The sequence below is a fragment of the Plecotus auritus genome (genome assembly GCF_963455305.1).
Source record: "Plecotus auritus genome assembly, chromosome: 1".
NCBI lineage: Eukaryota > Metazoa > Chordata > Mammalia > Chiroptera > Vespertilionidae > Plecotus > Plecotus auritus.
Window position 1 is genome coordinate 96,893,289 of NC_137770.1, and position 12,356 is coordinate 96,905,644.

Consider the following 12,356-nt stretch of genomic DNA (forward strand, 5'->3'; position numbering starts at 1 on the left):
ATTTCCTGTAAAATAAAGCTCCACCCAATTGGTTTCACTGGCAAATTCTATGAACCATTTAAAAAATAATTGGCACCAATTCTATATAATCTCCTCCAGAAAAATAGAGGAAGATGAAACCTATTCCAGTTTATTTTATTAGGCCAAATTGCCCTAATAGCAAAACCAGACAAAAGTATTACGAACACAAACAATTCCCCCCAAAAAAACTACCGATCAGTATCTCTCATGAATATACCTGCAAAAAAACTTAACAAAAATTTAACAAATTGAATTCAGCAATGTACAAAAATAATAAATACACCATAGCCAAGTAGTGTTAATCTTGGGAATGCAAGTTTGGTTCAATATTTGAAAATTAATCAATAATACACTGCATTGACAATCTCAAGAAGAAAATCCACATAATTTTATCAATTGAGGAAGTCAAAGCTTTTGAAAAAATACAACATTAACTTATGATAATAACTCTCAGCAAACTTGGAATAGAAGCAAACTTCCTCAACCTGATAAAAGGCATTCACACACAAAAAATTTACCAATAATAGTATACTTAATAGTGAAAAACTGAATGCTTTGTACCTAAGATTGGAAACAAGGCAGGAATGTCTGCTCTCATTCTTAGCTAGTACAATAGAAAAAGAAAAAGAAATAACAGGCATATTTTAGTAAGTTGAGTAATTGGAATTTTGTGTGTGTGTGTGTGTGTGTGTTCACTTATATAGAGTCCAAAGCCCCTAGAAGAAGGCTTTGCTCATTGTAGGCACTCAAAATATTTATTGAATGAATCAATGAAAACTCAGGGGAAAAATTGTTCCATTCCATCTTGCTTTCTCATAACTGTGATGATTAATCAGGGTATAATTGCCTCATGGTGACCTTTCCAAGTAGAAGTGGGATGAATAGAGTTGGTGCCTGGAGTTGGATCTACCTAAATCATTTTGCATGGGTTTAGTATTTCTAGGAAGAAATTTTCTAGGATCTGATCTTAGGACCCTTTTTATATTTTGAGCATGTCTGGTGAATCTTGTCTTCCTGAAATGCCAGGTTTGGATAAGTAAAAGTGTACTTCTGTTTTTAATTGTCTGTCTCCATCCAGCTACTGAAATCAAGCTGCTAGGGTACTTGGGTCTGAGGAGGATTTGAGTGGAAAGACCAGCTAAGGCTTCTTCAATGGAAAGCAGTGCGGTTTCGTTAGAGACAGAGATGCTTTTAGATGGGGCATTGCCTGTCTTGACCGATTTCCCTGACATGCCACTGCCACACAATTCCATGGCCTGTCCAGCCTGTCTTCTGTCTTGGGCAGCAGCAACCCTGGCCTTTAAGATAATATTTGCTAGATCCTTCTTTACTCTTCAATTTAGCTTGAAATGAAATATCCAACTAATGTAGGTGATGTTGTAGGTATGGATTTCCCAATACTTCCCTCATCTTTCTTCCTGATAATGCACATTTAGAACAAATCCCAATTATTTGCTTTTAAAAAATCTAATAGAATTATGATTTAAAAACTGAAATGCAGATTTCTGAGAAATCTCATCTCCCACTCTCCTCCCATGAATTTCCTTCTTGTGGACTCCAAGGTATTGACAGAATATTGAGCTGATCAAAGGCAAAATGTGTCTGTAGACATCAAACATCCATTTCAAGGGATTTGGGGGATGTTTCTCTATATTAGTGTTATGCAATTTTAGGATTCCAGTTAGATGTGTAGAAAGTTATAATTAAAAATAATTAGAAAATTATATCTGTCTGAAAAATTCAATTGGGATTGTTATTGTCATTAAAATCAATGTGTTGTCAGTAAAAAGACTTAATTTCTTGCCATCTATTCAAAACTTTGGGTTCCACCCCCTTTAATCTTGACAACCTGTGGCTTTATCCTGTTAATCATGACACATATTCTTTTTTTTTTTTTAAATATATTTTATTGATATTTTACAGAGAGGAAGGGAGAGGGATAGAGAGCTAGAAACATCGATGAGAGAGAAACATCGATCAGCTGCCTCCTGCACACCTCCCACTGGGGTTGTGCCCGCAACCAAGGTACATGCCCTTGGCCGGAATCGAACCCGGGACCCTTCAGTCCGCAGGCCGACGCTCTATCCACTGAGCCAAACCGGTTTCGGCATGACACGTATTCTTAATAGAAAGGTTTCCCTTAATTAGGGAAAAATCATTAGTTCTCTGAGTATGATAATTTTTTTTCTCAATGAGGAAAAGAAGAGAAAAACAATGTGTTAAATTAAGTGGAAAATAATTCACACAATTTTCTTTTATATATATGTATATTTATATATGTATGTGTATAAATGTATATATATGATTTCAGAGGGGGAGGGAGAGGGAGAGACAGTGAGATACATTGATGTGTGAGCAGAACATTGATCGGCTGCCTTCTGCATGCCCCCTACTGGGGATTGAGCCCGCAATCCAGGCAAGTGCCCTGACCAGGAATCACACTGTGATCTTCTGGTTCATAGGTTGACACTCAACCACTGAGCAACACCAGCCAGACTACACAATTTTCTTTATAATTTGTAAATAAATATCACTTAATTTTTCTGTGTATGAGATTAAACATCATAAGCATTTTGTAGGTGAAGTCCAAAACAAAGCATAGTAATTTGTGTTTGTGTGCAAGTTATACCCAGATACAATATTAAACCCTATCTTTGTCTCCATGGTTGCTAGAGTTAAGGGCTCAAATTAGAAAAAAATAGTGATTTAAAAGGAATTCTTTAAAGATTGCTCACTCTTTTAATATGTGGAGAGAGATCAATATTTTAATAATAATATTAATATTACTAATATAATTAATAAAAAGTTAATAAGTCAATAACATATTTAAAATATGTAGATGTCACGCAGGTCTAAAAGTTACACTTTTAAATAATTATTTAAAAACTGATCAGGAATAAGGCCCTGACCCAGAGCTCCAAGCCAGAAGCAGAAAGGAACCGGGGCAGTGGGCTGAGTTTTATTTTTCCAACATCACCAAAACCCAGAAAACCAGGATCCTAAGCTCCTTCACAAGCCAACCCGGGTGTGGGCCCTTGGGCTAACCCTCAGGTGCCTCTGGCTGCATCACTCAGGGTCAGCAACCAGCAAGGGGCTGGCAGGAACAGCTGGCTGAGTCCAGACATGGATAAAAATAATGGGAAGGACAGAAAACAGACAGGTACTGTCCAACTGTAGATAGGATCACAGAGTGTAGCTAAGGCAGGTGGGGGCAGGGGAGGAACTGGGGAGTGGTATTGCAGCAATGCAGGAGTGTGGCCCCAGGGGCCTGGCCCATCTGGCCAGGGTAGGGCTCACACATTGTGGGCCCTCCTGCTAAGCTAGGGCTCTTCGCCCACCAGCTTGGACTTGAGGTGCTCCTTATAGGCCAGGATGTCTCCAGGCCACTTGGTGATTGTCTGCTACTCACAGACCCAAATTTCTTGTGCTACCTGCTGAATAAGTCTGAAATCATGGCTGACCAGCATCATACCACCCTCAAACTCATTGATGGCATCAGCCAGGGCATCAATGGTCTCAATATCCAGGTGATTGGTGGGCTCGTCCAAGAAGAGCATGTGGGGGTTCTGCCAGGCCAGCCAGGCCAGACACACCCGGCACTTCTGCCCATCAGACAGGTTCTGGATCGGGCTCACCTGCTATTTCCCAGTGAGACCATATCGCCCAATGATCTTCCTCATTTCTTCCTTCTCCTTGATCTCTGGATAGCACTTCATCATGTACTCCAAAGGGGAGAAGTCCAAGTCCAGCTGCTCTTGTAAATGCTGATGGTATCGCCCTATCTTGACATGAGAATGTTTTCGGATCATCCCGTCTGTGGGTAATAGCTCTCCAGTTAGCAGCTTCAAAAAAGTTGACTTCCCTGCTCCATTGGGCCCTACCAGAGCCAATCGTGTGTCAAGGTAGATATTAAATTCTAGATTGTTGTAGATGCAAGGCCCGTCTTTTGTATACTTGAAGCTCACATTCTGCACCATAATGATGGGTGGAGGGATCTTGCCACATGGTGGAAAATAAAATGACAATGTCTTGTCGCTCACGACCCTCTCTGTCAGTCCTGATGCCATCATTTTCTATAGCGTCTTATCCTCGTTCTGGGCCTGCCGTGCCAGCTTAGCGCTGCCATGACCAAACCTAGTAATGTAGTTCTTCATGTGCGCAATCTGATCTTGCCCCCAGTGGAACGTCTTCATCTGGTTCTCCTCCAGCTCCAGCCGTGTCTTCACATACTGGTCATAATTACCCATATAATACTTCAGTTTCTTGTTGTGCATGTGAATGATGTTGGTACAGACACCATTCAGAAAGTCCTGGGAGTGGGAGACAAGGACCAGGATGCGCTTAAAAGTCTTTAGTTCCTCTTCCAACCACACACAAGCATTGAGGTCCAGGTGGGTGGTGGGCTCGTCCAGGAGCAGCATGAAGGGTCGAATGAAGGGAGCTCTGGCTAGGGCAACCCTCATCCTCCAGCCTCCACTGAAGTCTCACAAATGTTTTTTAACTAATAAATAAACAAATGTGTTATAGCCATATATTGGAATATTATTGTACCATAAAAGGAAATGAAGTACTGGTACATGCTACACCATAGATGAACCTTGAAAACATTATGCTTAATGAAAGAAGCCAGACACAAAGACCACAAAATGTATGATTTTATTTATATAAAATGTTCAGTAAAAGCAAATCTATAGAGACAGAAGATGTATATTATGATTTTTAGAGAAAGTGGAAGAGGGAGTGAGAAGTGACTCCTAATGGATATGGGGCTTCTTTTTGGGGTAATGAAAGGTTTTAGAATTAGATAGTGGTGATGATTGCACAGGCTTGTGACTATACTAAAAATGATGAATTGCACTATTTAAATGGTGGATCTTTATATAAATTATATCTTAATAAAATGAATACTCAAAAAATCAAAGAACAACAATAAGATATTTTATTGTAACATTAAAATAAGAAACATGGGAAAGTTACAACACTTCCCACTGTTAGTTTACAAATAACAATATTTAAGTACAAAATATTAAACCAACATAATTAAGGCTCTTATATGTTAAGAGTTAGTTAGCAATAACACTGAAAGTATTTAAATTGCAAAATGATAGAGGAACATACTCCTATGTAGTCTAACTGCATTAAAATAGAAATGTATAAATTGAAGTTAGTGGAATGTTTTCCAAGTACAAATCAGACTTCTGCAGTTGGTTTGAAAAAGATACCTGAAGTGTGAATGTACAAGGTTGATTGTCATAGCCCTAGCCAGATTTCTCAGTGGACAGAGCATCCGCCTGCAGACTAAAGGGTCCCAAGTTTGATTTCAGTCAAGGCCATGCACCCATGCACCTCAGTTGCAGGCTTGATCTCCAGCCCTGGTTGGGGCCCATGTGAGAGGCAACCAATCAATGTGTCTCTCTCACATAGATGTTTCTCTCTCTCTCTCTGTCTCTCCCTCTCCCTTCCACTCTCTCTAGAAATCAATGGAAGAATATCCTCAGGTGAGGATTAACAATAAAGTTGACTGTCATACACAGTGACCCCTCTGGAATTCTCAGCAGCTGGGTTCATGCTTCTCTTGTGGGTAGCTTCTTGAAGGCTTATGTGAGAGCTGTTGAGTGAGAGGAGATTTCCTGATATTACTCTTACTTCAGGGAAGGGGTTTAAAGGGTGTGTGGGGGGGACTTAAAAGCACATTCTTTTTTGGCAAACATTTTTTGAAGGCACAAAGTTGGTTAGGTGAAATTTGAATATGTCACATCTAGTAATACTTGAACAGCTGAAAATTTCCTACTGTGGAAAAAATGGTGGTCCTATGGTTGGTTCAGATGTACACCTCAAGATATTTGAAAGTTTCACCAGGGGTTTGGAACTTCCTATAAGAAAAATACAATAATTGGAAATTATTCATTGTGAATACATTAGATTTGTACAGACAAAACATTCATGAAGTGCAATTATAGCCAGTATTGCTATATTAGTATGAATGTTAATAGCATGTTTGTTTTTGAAATGGGTTATGCATTCTGATAAATGTCTGCTTTAATCTAGTCATCTGTGTATCACTTGTCTAAGTACTCTCATTTAAGATGCCATATCCCTTCTTGTAGCAATAAAGGGGTAAAGCAACATTAATATTAAATAATTAGAAAAACAAAAGGGGAATGATTAAACATATTTACATAATTGAAATAACACTGTGTCGCAGTGGGAAATCGGGACAATGTTGTCTCCTTTCAAAGTAATTCATAATTCAGATTTTTAATTATGGCATATTCATTCATTTAAAGATGATTCTGGATGAGAGGGCCACTAATGAAATACAATCATTAGCATCTAAACAAAGTAATTTACAAAGTCTCCTTTAGGGGAAAAGATTTCTAGAACATCATCAATCATACAAGATATGCAAAAACAAGCAATTAAACCACACACAAGAACTACAACAGCCTTATATATCAGTAATGTACACATGAAAACATAACTGATTACAATGATTAGACTAGGGTAGTGTGGTTAATTTGTATTTTATGTAGTGATTTTATGAAAGAATGCCCCCGGACAGACACTTTACACATAAGGGGAACTTTGTTTCATTAATATTCACTTAAAACACGTAATGAACAAAACCCCAAAAACAAACCTGAATTTTGAATCGTTGCCTGGACATCCATGTGGGATCAAAATCCTGCATATTTTAATAAAGCATCTTCCTTTATTCTCGCCTCTTTTTGCCTGCTGTTTGTTTTTATAAAATGGCAAGATGTGGGATTAGGAAAGCATTTTGTGTGAGGCAGGTGCTGCATTGGTTTCTCATTATTTGTTCAAATCCTGCTTTAGGCCTCCAGCGACAAAGCGCCTCCCGCCATCACACGGTCAGTGATTCACTGGCTCTTCTTCCATATACACAATTACAGATCATTAAGCATGCAGCAGGACAAAATGGATAGTATAATTCTCTGACTTCTAATGTCTGGATATAGTATCTTGCTAAATGGACCCACAAAAGGCTGGTTTCAAACACTGCTGCTACAGGCCACGTTATAATCTTGTTGAAAACCTATACTATTTACTTCTGCTGGTGGATTTTTCTTTGTGAAGGTGGAAGGAAGGCTTGGGTGTAAAAAGGGAAGGAATAAGGCTAGTGGTGTTGTGTGGAGGAGGGAGGGATCCATGAAGGAGGCTGGCACTCCTGGTGTAAGCTGAGCAGCTTTTGCTAACCACCAGCTACAGAAGCCAAAATATGCTCTTTTGGGTACTCAAAGGATAAAAATACTGGTTAATTTTCAACAGTGCTCCTTCATTTGACTTTACAATTTACAACAGCGAACATTAATGCAGGAATGGCTTGGTTGAGGAGGAGTTTAAAATTAGAGCCCCTCTTCTCATTAGCCCCAACAGCCTGACCCAGGGTGACTGAGAAGCAATTTGTCGCCAGATTCTCATTTTGCTTCTGTTATGGCTCCTTGTAAATGAAGCGCAGCAATTTATTGTAGCACCTCTAGGAGTCAAGAACATAATGTGTAAAACACATACAAAAAAATCTTTCTTCACATTCATTAACACCCAGCACATAGAGGCTGTTCACTTTTCCCTCTAATGAAGGAGGGGATCTTAAATCTAAAGCTTTCCATCATGTGAAGAAGTCCTCTTCAGGCCATTAGACAGAGGCTGAGTTGGATTGAAGTAAGGTCATTGACAAAAACAGAGAATGGCAATATGAGGAAAAATAGAAAATGGATAAAAGAAGAGATGTTAGATGTCTCAAAGAATAGAAAGTACATTTTTGGCATCAATGCTCAACCCTTCTTGTCTCTCAGTATATTTTCTGTTGTCAGTGAAGAAAAGAATATCTGGCTTTTTATTTAGCTGGAAATTGCTCTAGTGTTTGGCCAATTCTCATTTCTTCACCCTTGGTCTGACCTTGCAAGAGGCATTAAGTTAGGTTCATTTAAAGAGCATATTGTCTATGATCTTTAAAATATGTTTGCTTATTTTCTCTCCCCTCCCCTGCAGCCTTTACAAGAAATTGCAGTGTCTGTGATTTAATGCATTCTGATTGTGTAGCAGGCTGCTCTGGCCCAGGGCCTGCCATGGGCTTTTATCTTACTTCTGTGATTAATTCTGATTAATGGTTTGGTTGTGTGAGGTCTCACAAATGGTACCTCCAGATGAACCTAATAACAAATTACTATATGGAAAAAATTGCAAGAGGGTCTAGGATTGCCCTTTTGGATTAAATGCTGAATGTTGTCATACAGTGTACTTAGATGCTCTTACCCACTTTATGATGTAGTAATAGGCACTCAATATTTAAGGTAATAATAGTGGTCTTTTAAAACTCATCTTAGAAAAAGTGACATTATGAGCTTATAGAACCATATGAAAATGGCAGTAAAATCTGAAAGATATTCTTTTGAGAGTTTATTGAGGTTTACAAAGTGCCTGGTACTGAACCAGGTGGATCAAATGATTTAACTAAGTTACCTCTCACAGCACCAAATTAGTATAATTAAAGTAGGAACAGAAGGTGACATATAGTAATATAGAGTACAAATATTATCTTGCTTCCTTCCCACTATGCAGATAAAGAAGCCGAGGCACAGAGAGGTTAAATTATAGGCTCAAACTTGAGAGTTAGAAAGGAGGGTGTTTTACCAAGGCCTGCAGGCAACATCCCGGCCAGACCACTCTCACTGAGGGCACCTTGTTCTAAACTCCAGTGATAACTTCCTTTTTTTGTCTTTTTAAAACATAACAGACCCAAGGAGGGGGTCATTGAACCTCCAATCAATAGCCTTTGGTTCTGAAACCTAGATGACAACTGGACTTGCCACTGGCATTTGAAGCTGAGCGTGTGTTGGGACTGAGTTCTTAATCTCTGGCATCTGATGTTATATCAGGTAGATGTCATTGTTGGTAGCGAACCCCTGCCATTGGAAATTGGGGTCAGAATACCCTTAAGAGTAAAAGAACATTAGCTGCTCAGTGGTGCAGCTGAATCCCCGTTCCACCTTGTGATTGGCTGTAACTAGTTCCCTGAGACTTCACATGTAAGGGATATGTCAGTCTTAGTGTATTTCTAAGGCACAGTGCAGTGCTGCCATGCAGTGGGCTCACAAGTTTTTATTGAAGGAACTAGAGTCCCAGTGCACGAAATTCGTGCACGGGGGAGGTCCCCTCAGCCCAGCCTGCACCCTCTCCAATCTGGAACCCCTCGGGGGATGTCCAACTGCAGGTTTAGGCCCAATCCTGGGGAATCGGGCCTAAACCAGCAGCCAGATATCCCTCTCACAACCCAGGACTGCTGGCTCCTAACTACTCACCTGCCTGACTTCCTGATTGCCCCTAACTGGGCCCCCTGCCAGCCTGATCACCCCTAACTGCCTCTGCCTGACAACCTGATCACCCCTAACTGCCCCCCCTGCCAGCCTGGTTGCCCCAACTGCCCCCCCCTGCCAAACTGGTTGCCCTCAACTGCCCCCCTCCCTGCCAGCCTGGTCACCCCCAACCTGCCCCGCCCCTCCCCCGCCCCCACTGAACTGGTTGGCCCACATAGCCTGCTGCTCAGTCATTTGGTTGTTCCTCACTTACCCCCATGCCAGCCTGGTTGCCCCACGCAGCCTGCTGCTCAGTTGTTTGGTCATCCCTCACTAATGCCCCTGCCGGCCTGGTTGTCCCATGCAGCCTGGTGTTCAGTCATTTGGTTGTCCCTCACTAACCCATCTGCCAACCTTGTTGCCCCACTCAGCCTGTTCGGTCATCTGTTCAGTTGTTTCAGATGCAATGGCCACTGGCTCTTTTATATATATGATTCTTTTTTAAATAAAAAAGCCATGGGGGGATCGAAAAAATGGCAGCAGAACAGACAGATGTGTCCCGAGCCTCGTCCTGGAGCACATAGAAAGAACAGCTGAGGGTCGCACGGGGAGTGTTTGTTGGTGAGTTGAGGGACAGCTATACTCCAGGAGAAGGTGGGAAACTGCTGGATGGGGGTCCCCTGACCTGGCAGCCCTCACTGCTGCTGGATTCCCTCCCAGAGCCACCGGCTCGGACGCGGAGACTGCGCCATCTTGAAGGGGAAAGTGGATGTTATTGGAAGCTTGAAAATCTATAACTACAGCACCCACCGAACAGCTGTGAACCCCAGAACACCAGTCCCCAATTGGCGCAAACACACGGATTCAGAGGAGCTCCACACTCCTCCACGGAAAGGTCAGATTTCGCCTGGGATAAGGTGGGGTCTCTGGTCCTGGCAGGAGAGAGAAATGCGCGCACTGCGGGAGCTGGAGGACCAGGGGAAGTCTGCGCTTAGAAAAATCCGTGGCTGTTGGGGCTGGTGTGATCTGTGAATGTGGAAGGGGGTCCTCAGAGCTGCTAACAGAAGGGAACTCTAAAAAGCAACCCATTTTGACCTGACGCAAAAGGACAGCCTAAAATTTTAAAAGTGTGCCAGCTGATTAGACCCAAGGGGGGAAAAACGACTGCACAGACTTGTGTACAGCCCTGGAGTTCGCACACTTACATTGGCTTTTAATTTTCTTTTTCCTCTTTAAATCCTTGGTTCTGATTACTAAGCCCAGTACATAGGATCACCCAATTGGGGACACCCTAAGAGACTGCAGGGGAAAGTTGTTTTTCTGGAACATGGAGATCAGAGCGGGGAATAACCATCAGAGAACCAGCTCTGGGGCAACCCACTCCCACAAAATGGTATTGAGAGCCACAGGGAAAGCAGGATCTAAGCACTGGCTAGAGAGGACCTATAGACCGGAGGTCAATCCAGAAACACTGCCACCCAGGGGTTGAATCACAAATTGACTCTTGTGTAAACACAAATAAAGGAATACACAAAATTAAGACACACTGCCTGCTTAAAAATCAGGACTGGCTTACAACACTGAGGAGCAGTGGAACGCAGGGAACTGCAATACTGTCCTGACTAGGAAACAGGTGTGCCAAACAGAACAGTAGAGGAAGTGAATGACCTTTACTACTGCACATTTTTTATTTTTTATTTTTTTCATCTTTTACTTAAGAAACTAATTTTTTTCTTTTTTCCTAACTTGAGTTTACCTTTTTAATTATTACATTTTTATTTTCAAGCAGTATTATTACTACTACTATTTTACCATTTTTTTTAAAAAAAGTGTCATTTTATTTTCTCTTTATCTTACTTTGGGATTAGTGTTCTATATTCTATTTTCATCTTTCCTTTAGCATCATTTTACTCTATCTCAACTTTACCTTTATGCCATCACTCTCTTCCTGACTTTCCCCTTTTGTTGTCCTGTTTCTCTTACCCTTTTCCTGCTTTAGATTTTCCCTATTCTTTCTTTTTATCCCCTGCTAAAATTTCACCCTACTTATATATCTAATTTCCAATCCCCTGCTCCAAGTCCATACACACCTCTCTCTTCTCTGTCTTCACTATCCAAAAAATTGTTTTTCTCTCTGTCCTTTTGTTGTTGTTTGCTTGATTGTTGATTATATAGATTTTTTATGCTTTTTTGTGAGATTGTTCCACTTATTCTTTTTTTTTTTGTTTCGTTTTGTTTTTGTTTGTGTTTTGCTTCTGTTTTCCCTCACCTAGCTTTATATTAGTTGTTGTTTGTAGTTTGTATTCATCTCCAGGTACTTGTTGCTGGCATTTGTTGGGATTAGTGGCTGTTCTATTGGAGTTTTCTCCCTATATATATAGTTTGTTCCCCTCTTCTTTCTTATTCTCTTTCTTTTCTCTCTTACTTTTTTTTTCCTTTTCCCAATTTCATGTTGGCACTTCTTTCTTTTTTTTTTCTCTCTTCTTTCTCTCCTATCCTCTAATTTGCCTTTCTCTGGTGGTCACCTTTATTTGGAGTTATTAATATCATGAATACATTTCTGTTTAGTGCCTTGTGCATTGTACCTGGTTGTGTTATATTTTGTGCCTTTAAATCAACGTAGGAGAGAGAGAACTACATAACCAGACACCCGGAGAAGAGAGACCATGGAGAGACAAAGACACAGCCCACATATGAAAGAAAAGCAGGCATCACCAGAAAAGGAAGTAAACGAAATGGAGGCAAGAAACCTGTCAGAGAAAGAATTCAGAGAAATGGTCATAACGTGGCTGAAAAGAATGGAAGACAAATTCGACAATATGAGTAAGAACCAAGAGGAAATGAAGAAAACCAAGAAGAAATGTAAAATGACATTGCTGCTATGAAGAACTCAATAGAAAGCATAAAGAGTAGACTAGAAGAAGCAGAGGACTGCATCAGTGAGCTAGAAGACAAGATGGGAAAAAATACCCAAGTAGAGCAGCTTCTAGAAAAAAAAAAAAATTAAAAAGCTGGAGG

General features: G+C 40.7%; 1 pseudogene across 1 annotated transcript; it reads right to left on the reverse strand.

Annotated features, from left to right (window-relative positions):
- Positions 1-3,341: 3,341 nt before the first annotated feature.
- Positions 3,342-6,692, reverse strand: LOC308240373 (ATP-binding cassette sub-family F member 2-like; annotated as a pseudogene). Its single transcript has 2 exons — positions 6,662-6,692; positions 3,342-4,504 (listed from the first exon to the last, which is right to left on the reverse strand). The product of its transcript is annotated as an ATP-binding cassette sub-family F member 2-like (transcript).
- Positions 6,693-12,356: the final 5,664 nt, after the last annotated feature.